Genomic DNA, 9,705 nt, shown 5'->3' on the forward strand with positions numbered 1-9,705 from the left:
AAGAAAAAGGAGGCGGATGGATAGAAGGGAGGGCAGAAGTACCAGGGGAAGTAGGAAAGAAAAGTGAGGGAGTTGATAGAAGAGAGGGGAGATTGAGGAAAGAGGTGGTCAGAAGTGATAAGGAAAGAAACTACATCTTGCAAAACATAGCAAAGACAATGAAGTAATATCAATATTAAACATACATGCACCAAGTGGTATAGCATCCAGATTTTTAGAGAAGAAGTTAAGTGAGTTACAGAAAAAAAAAACAGCAAAAGTATATTGGTGGGGGAACCTTAACATCACTCTCTAAAAACTAGATAAATCTAATCACAAAATAAAAAGGCAGAAGTTAAGAAGGTGAATATTATTTTAGAAAAGTTACATATGGTAGATCTTGAGGGAAAACCGAATGGGGATGAAAAGGAATATACCTTTTCTCAAAGATATACAGCACCTATGCAAAAATTGATTGTGTAGTAGGGCACAAAACCCTCATAATCCAATGCAGAAAGGCAGAACTATTAAACACATACTTGTCAAATGACCATGATGCAACAAAAATTACTTGTAAGAAAGGGCCGTATAAAGAGAGACTACAAATTAATTGGAAATGATATAATCAAATTCTAAAGAGTAAGTGGGTCAAATAACAAATCATATAAATGACCAATAATTTCATCAAAGAAAATGAAAATAATGAAACAATATACCCAAACTTATGGGATGCAGCCAGAGCAGTTCTCAGGGAAAAATTTATATGTCTAAATCTTTGCATGAATAAAATATAGAAAGAGGAAACTGATGAACTGGGCATGCAACTCAAAATGCTAGAAAAAGAAAAAATTAAAAAAAACTCAAATAAATACCAAATTAGAAAGTCTGAAAATCAAGAGAGATTAAAAATGGAAATTAAGAGAACTATTGAGATAGTAAATAAAACTAAGAGCTGGTTTTATGAGAAAAAATAAAATAGATGAACCTTTGCTTAATTTGATTTTTAAAAAAGGAAGAATAAAACCAAATTACCACTATCAAAAAATGAAAAAAATTGAATTCAATACCAATGAAGAGGAAATCAAAACAATAATTAGAAGCTATTTTGCCAATAAATCTGTCAATCTAAGTGAGATGGATGAATATTTACAAAAAATATAAACTGTCCAGATTAACAGGAGAGGAAATAAAATACTTAAATAAACACATTTGAGAAAAAGAAATTGAAGAAGCCATCAATGAACTCTGTAAGAGAAAAAATCTCCAGAGGTCAGATGGATCCACAAGTGAATTCTACCAAACATTTAAAGAACAGTTAATTCCAATACAATAAAAACTCTCCAGAAAAATAGGTGACAGACTTTTACCAAAATTTTTTTCACGACACAAATATGATGTTGTTACCTAAACCAGGAACAGCTAAAACAGAGAAAGAAAATTGTAGGCCAATTTCCCTAATGAATAATGATGCAAAAATTTCAAATAAAATATTAGCAAAGAGAATATAGCAATTTATCACTTGGATAATATGCTATGACCACGTGGGATTTATACCAGGAATACAGAGCTCATTCAATATTCGGAAAACTATCAGTATAACTGACCATGTCAATAACAAAACTAACATAAATCATGTGATTTTCTCCATAGAGGCAGAAAACATTTTTGACAAAATACAGCACCCATTTATATCAAAAACACTACAGAGCATGGGAATAAAATGGAGTTTTTCTTAAGATGATAGGTAGCATTTATCTACAACCTTCTGCAAGCATTACATTTAATGGGGATAAGCTAGAAACTTTCCCCATAAGATCAGGGGTGAAACAAGGACTTCCATTATCACCACTGTACTTCTATATTGTACTATAAATGCTAGCTTTAGCAATGAGAAGAAAAAGAAATTGAAGGCATTAGAATAGGCAATGAGGAAACAAAGCTATCACTCTTTGCAGATGATATTATGCTATACTTAGAGAATCCTAGACAGTGAACTAAAAAAACTATGTGAAATAGTTAACAACTTTACCAAAGTTGCAGGATGTAAACACCCCACATAAATCATTGGCATGTCACTATATATACTAACAAAGCCCAGTACCAAGACACAGAAAGAGAAATTCCATTTAAAATAACTGTAGATAACATAAAATATTTGGGAGTCTATGTGCAAAAATAACCCCAGGAACTATAGGAACATAATTACAAAACAACTTGCACACGAATAAAGTCAGATCTAATAATGTAAGTGGGAAAAATTAAATGCCAAATAAATAAAAAATAAGAGATTTCACACACAAAATAAATAAATAAATAAGAAGACATCAGTTGCTCACAGGTAAACTGAGTAAATATGATAAAAATGGCAATTCTACCTAAATTAATTCTCTTATTGAATGCCATACCAATCAAACTATGAAAAATTATTTTGTAGAGTGAGAAAAAATAATAAAATTCATCTGGAAAAACAAAAGGTCAAGAATATCTAAGAAATTAGTGAAAAAATGGAATATGGCCTAGCCATATCTGATGTAAACTATTTTATAAAGCAGCAACCATTCAAACCTTGGTACTGGCTTAGAAATTAAGTGTTGAATTAGTGGAACAGGTTAGGTACACAAGACACAATAGTCATTGTTTAGAGTAATTCTACTGTCTGATAAACCCAAAGAATTCAGCTTCTAAGATAAGAAATTACTATTGGACAAAAACTACTGGGAAAACAGGAAAATAGTATGGTGGAAACTAGGCATAGACCACCATCTTACACCATATATCACAATAAGGTCAAAATGGCTATATAATTTAGACATAATTTGTAAATTCATAAGCAAATTAGGAGAGCAAGGAATAGTTTGCCTGTCAGATCTATGGAGAAGGGAAGAATTTATGATCAAACAAGAGATAGAGAACATTAGGAAATGCAAAATGGATTATTTTGATTACATTAAATTAAAATGATTTTGCACCAACAAAACCAACACAATGAAGATTAGAAGGAAAGCAGAAAGAAGGGAAACAATTTTTACTGCCAGTATTTCTTATAAAGGCCTCATTTCTAAAATATATAGAGAACTGAGTGAAATGTATAAGAATACAAATTCTTCCCAAATTGAGAAATGGTTAAAGAATATGAACAGGTAGTTTTCAGATGAAGAAATTAAAGCTATCTATAATCATATGAATAATTCTCTAAATCACTATTGATTAGAGAAATGCAAATCAAAACAACTCTTAGGTACCACATCACCATATCAGATCGTCTAATATGACAAAACAGAAAAATTATAAATGTTGGATAAGATATGGGAAAATTGGAACACTAATGAATTGTTGGTGGAGTTGTGAACTAATCCAACCATTCTGGGGAGCAATGGGGAACTACACCCAAAGGACTATAAAACTGTGTATACCCTTTGATCCAGCAATATCACTTCTATGTCTGTATCCCAAAGAAATCATAAAAATGGATAAAGGACCTACATGAACAAAAATATTTGTAGCAAATTTTTTTGTGGTGTCAAAGAATTGGAATTTGAGGGGCTGCCCTTTAACTGAGAATGGCTGAAGAAATTGTAGTATTTTAATATAATCAAATACTATTATGCTATATGAAATGGTGAGCAGGTGGATTTCAGAAAAACCTGAAAAGACTTACATGAACTAATGCTGAGTGAAGTGAGAAGAACCAGAAGAACATTGTACACAGTATTGGCAACATTATGTGTTCAGCTTTGATAGAATTAGCTCTTCTCAGCAATACAATGATCTAAGACAATTCCAAAAGACTCATGATAGAAAATGTTCTCCACATTCATAGACAGAACTATGGTGTCTGAATGGAGATAGAAGCTTACTATTTTCTCTTTTTTTTCTTTTTCATGGTTTTTCCTCTTTGTTCTGATTCTTCTTTCACAAATGACTAATGTAGAAATATGTTTAATATGATTGTACTTGTATAGCCTATGTCAGATTGCTTGATTTCCTGCAGAGGGGAGAGGTAAGATAAAGAGGGAAAAAATTGGAGTTCAAAACCTTATAAAAGTGAGTGTCATAAACTATCTTTACACGTAATTGGAATATAATAAAATACTAATGGGTGGAAATTGTTTTTAAAAGATTTAAAAATATCCCCAGCAACAGAAATAAATTTTATATTACCATATATAAAATAAATTCCTAATTATCACAAATAAATTACTACTTACCACCCTGCTGTCATCAAAGAGTGTTTGCAATGGGGCTATGATTTTTCTAAGTGAAGCAATGACAAAAAATACCCAAGTAAATTTGTCTTATAAAAACCTTTAATAATTTAACAAATAATCATAATTTTCATAAATGATAGCCAATTAATTTTGGGTACAAATTACTCTTAAACATAGGCAAACCTGGAAGTTTATAATTTCTTAAATCACATTGCTTCAGAATATTACATGCAGTCAGCACAGCTTTAAAAAAAATCATCCAAGTTTTCAAAAATATTGTCCTCTTCTTAGATCTAACAACATCCCAAATTATGAGAAATTGCTTTTGTAACAGTAGCAAATATAAAAGATTACCAAATTTCACAATATAAGAAAATTTAGAAACATAACAATACCATAAACAAAACTATGTATTTGAAACTTGAAATGAAACCAATCAAGTGGCCTCAATTCAGCTGAATGGTTTTTCCAAATTACCTTACAGAGAAAATCATTTGTCTCATCAGCAGCAGCATTACATACTGATGACATCTAAAATCCCATATGAAGCTCTCAAGTATGAAGCAATTACATCTAATTAAAGAAATAATAATAACAGTTAACATTTATATAGCACTTGCCCTATACAAGGCACTGCATTAAGTGCTTTACAATCATATGATCCTCACATTAATCCTGGGAAGTGTATGCTTTTATTATCTACTTACAAATTAGTAAACTGAGGTAAACAACATAAGGTAACTTGCTTGAGGTCATACAACTAATAAATTTCATTTTTTTTTGCAGGGGTGTAGGCAGGGCAATTGGGGTTGAGTGACTTAACTAACACATTTCTTAATGCCAAATAGAAAATGTAGCTTATATTAGGTTCTAGTTTGCCATACTTATCATTATAGGAGAAGAAACTTAGACCACATTCAGATTTCAGACCAAATCAAATCAAATCAATTCTAGACTTATAACTGCTAATGGAAACATTTAAACTTCAATTTATCCAAGGTCAGTTTACTGTTAGCACTTCAAAAGACATAGGGAAGATTCACAACTTCCTATAACATTTTCCACTATTTCCTCAGAGCTGGATCAGTTCTTAATCCCTTGATTCTTTTACCTGTCTTTGAGATTTTCCACATAAGAAACTACCCTAAATATTCAGTTTATAACTCCCATCCTCCTGGGAATTTCAAGCTGCATCTCACAAATAACCATATAAAGTTTCCATATTCAGATGTTACTGAACGGAATTAGAGGAATTCTTAAAAATGAGGTGACAAATTTTTGTTAACTAATCTCACATTTCCTTTTGCTACATAGTCAATCCTTCTGTTCCTTCTTAATTTTTTCTTTATCTCACTCAATACAGAGTACATTTCCAGCCTTTTTGGCTGTTCTCTCTCAATCATCCCTTCCCCCAACTTCTCAGCTGTGAACTTTTAGTCATGCTTCACCAAAAACATGTAGGGTATTCACCCCAAACTCTCTCCTCTGCACCTCTAATTTCAATCCTTTTGACATCATAGCCTGCTGTCTCCTCTTTCACTTCTGTAATGGATTATAAGGCCATTTTTTTTTGCTTTCCAGAGTCAACACCATCTGCCCGTGTTCTTGATCCTAACTCCTCTAGTATCCTCCATTGTATAGGTGTTAAAACTGTAATATTGAGAGCAATTTAATATTTTTCCAAACCTCTACAAATCTAAGCAATATGAATGTTAAAGAAATTAAGTAGCTGAAAAAAACTTTAGAAAAATTAGATGTGATAGATCTCTGATAATTACTGAATATCAATGGAAAAGGACTTACATAGCTCTCAAGTATATATGGCTCTTTTGAAAAACGTTTACCATAAATTAGGGACTTGAAAATCTCACCAAAAATGTAGAAAAGCAGAAATACTTAACACATAGTTTATTAATCACAAGAAAAGAAAATTATATTTAATAACAGGTCATCAAATAAAGAATTAAAAATAACTGGAGATTAACATTATTCTAAGGAACTAGTGAATCAAAGAACAGATTATCAAAAAATGGAAATTTTCACTAAAGAAAGTGACAATAATGAGGCAATGTGCCCAAACTTATGGAATGCACTAAAGCAGTTGTTACAGGGAAATTTATCTCTAATTACATTTAATGTATGACTTAGGCACAAAAGGTTACACCATAAACTAATTAGAGAAACAAGTAAAAAAGTATCTTTATGGATTGGATACAATTGTGTATGAAACAAACCATGACCAGACAGTGGATAGAGAGGACCACAAAAAATGAAATGAATAATTTTGATTACACAAAATTGAAAAGGTTTTGTACAAACAAAATCAATTCAGCCAGAATTAAAAGGGAAATAGTTAAAAGATAATGAAAGTCTTTGTAGCAAGTTTCTCTGGTAAAGTTCTCTTTTCCAAGATATATCAGAAATTGACTCAAATGTATCAGAGTAATTCAAGCCTTTCCACAATTGAATAACTGCTTCAAATAAAACAGTTCTCAAAGGAAGATACTCAAGCTATCAATACCCACATGGAAAGAATTATCCAAATCATGAACATGAATTAAATGCGAATTAAAGCAACTTCAAGGATCCATCATATTCATCAGATTGGCAAAGATGACACAAACTGAAAATAACATATGTTGGAGAGGATTCAGAAAAATAGGAACAGTAATTCATTATTGGTGAAGCTATGAAATGGCCCAGTCACTCTCAAAAGTAATTTGGAAATATATGTCAAAACTTGTAAAACTGTGCAAACTCTTAGAATAATGATCCTCCACTACGTTTATTTTACAGACACCAGAGAAAGAGGAAAAGGACATATATGTACAATTAATATTTACAGCAGCTGTTTTATTCTGCAAAGAACCAGGAATTAAGAGAGGTGGCCATCAGTTAGCGAACGGCTAAACAAATTATGCCATATGAATGTAATGGAATGTTATTTTGCCATAAGAAATGATTAAAGCATAGATTCAGGGAAACCTGACAACAAGTGAAGAGACTGAAGTGAACAGAACCAGAACAATTAATCCATTAATAGCACTAATGCAAAAACAAACAAAAAGATTTAAGAACTCTTTGAGATTTAAGAACTCTCCTCAATGTAAAGACCAGTCATGATTACAGAGGACTAATGATGCACTCTGCTACTGACCTACAGACCAACAGGTTTAGATTCAGGAAGCATAATGAAACATATTTAGGACAATGAGGGAATTTAGTTTTGCTGAAATATGTATATTTCTTATAATAGTTTTGTTTTAATATAGATTTAAATTGGGTTGGTTTTTAAATTTCGGTTTTAAATTGGGGAGTGTGGGAAATGGGAGAAAATATATGATTGTTGATTTAATAATAAAATGAAAAGAAAAGGTGTTATGTTGAAGTCTCAAATTATCAGAGGAGTTGGATCGTGGTGGATGACTATAAGCCAATAATAAATTCATTGAGAAGGGGGAATGAAAGTTCATAGAGCTAGAGTCTGAAAGTAGCAATGGAGTACAAGGAGTATTAGAATGTCCCTCCCCCACCTTAGCGAGTAATATGTCAAGAGTATGTGTGTCAAGAAAGTGCAGACAGTGGTGGAAATGGCAGCCAGGAATGTATTGCATTTCACCACATGATTACCAGCACATAATCATCACACCCTGTTTTTTCAGTCTAAAAGTTGCTTTATAACCTTTCATTACATAATTGCTGCCAGGTACGATTCTGCTCATCATGCTACTTAAAAGGTAAACAGAGTGGCAATGTATTCACCAGTGGCATATGGATATACCTTTATCTCTTGTGCATTGCAAACTCTAAGCCTAGAATTCTCTGGGCACCCACATTGTCAGTATATTTCCAAAAGCTGTTTTGTGTGGATTATCTAGAGTGCTGCAGTATTAACAGTATTGTCACTCAACCTAATGAAAAGCTGTAGACAAGGGGAGATGGCGGGCAGGCAAAGCTGTCATGAGTAAGTCACATGATATGGTAAGACTTCCCAATTTTAAAATATATTTGGGAATATTCTGTGCTTCCTAATCTTGTACCAGAGACAGTTTAGTAACAAATGATTTTTAAGTAATAACAGCACACTTTTCTAAAAGCTCCACATAATGGTTGCACCCCACTTTTTTTACAAAAACAATTTGCACAGAATCTGCAACAATTATACAATGAAATATGGTAGCATGGAGAAATCACCTGTATGGAATGTCAGAAGATGGAAAGAACAGAAGTGATATAAGAGAGAAGTTTATTTTTAATTATCAGGCAAGCGTTCTAGAGGGTACAGGAAAGGGTGGGAAGATTTAGAGTGGGACATTGGGAGGGAAGGTGTGAGGTTCATAGGAATGAAGGCATGGGCAGTTGGGGTCAGGGAGAGGGGATTATTGTTTGGTAGCCAAGGCTCTATATGTCAAGCATGAGAGAATAAGAGGGAAAGATGTAGGAGAATACTGACCATTTGCTAATAATTCCAGAAAAAGTAACTGCTGAAAGAAGTATGCTGATGAAGTCAGGTAATCAGAACTTCCCAAATTGCCCAGCTGCTGTGTCTAAAAGTCTGCTTCTAAAAGGCATCAAAAGGTCTGCTTTAGGATGGGTATAAGTGGGAGGTGGTGTATTCTTTGGCCAGCAGGTAACTGTGTTCCTGGTGCTGTTGTTGCCCTTTGGGCTTCCAGAAGCCCAGCGAGGAAAGAAGAGGTCACACACCTTTAGTCAGTCTCAGAATTTGTTGGATCAGTCTGGATCAGTAGGGAAAACTTTATTTTTTTTCCATGTACTATTTATAAAATGACATTCTTCAGCATTGCAGTAGCAGTTTCAGTATTAGGAAGAGACTTGAGGCAAAAAGACAAGTCAGTAGGCAATTTCAATAGTCAATAGTCATCAGATGATTAGGGAACAGGGTAGTTGTGGTATAAGAAGGTGAAATACACAAGGGATGTTACAATGGTAAAATATGACAGAATTGCTGATGTATTAGACATGGGGACTAGAATGAAAGAGTTATAAATTGAAGATGACTCCCAGATTTAGAGCTGAAGTGGCTGTCATGATGCTAGTATTTTCAACAGTAATAGGGAAATTAGGATCAACTCCTCTCTGCCCCCAACCCACCCTTGATTTAGTACTTGGAAGTCAACTTCCCACACACCTTGTTCTGGATCTTTTGTCTCCCGTGTAGGCATCAACCATATGGTCTTCCAGTTCACAGTTATAGCAAAGGATAGTCCTCTTTCTCCGACTTCATTCTGCTGCTTATGGGCTTGTGTCAGACTATCATGGCTTCCATTCCTTTGGTCTTTTATCTTTCCAGGAGAAGAATTCTGACCACTATTCAATGTCTTACAAGACTTTTCAGCATAAAATCTGTGTCTGTTTTGTGGCTACCTTGATCTGGCCCAATGCAAAAATATATTCCCAGGCCAGTCAAAGTTTATCTTTTTTTTTCCTACCAGAGGTATTGCTGCCCTATTACTTGCCCCATCACTATTATCTATAGTGGTAATAGACATTCCTTAAG

Source organism: Trichosurus vulpecula, chromosome 7 (genome assembly GCF_011100635.1).
Source record: "Trichosurus vulpecula isolate mTriVul1 chromosome 7, mTriVul1.pri, whole genome shotgun sequence".
Classification (NCBI taxonomy): domain Eukaryota; kingdom Metazoa; phylum Chordata; class Mammalia; order Diprotodontia; family Phalangeridae; genus Trichosurus; species Trichosurus vulpecula.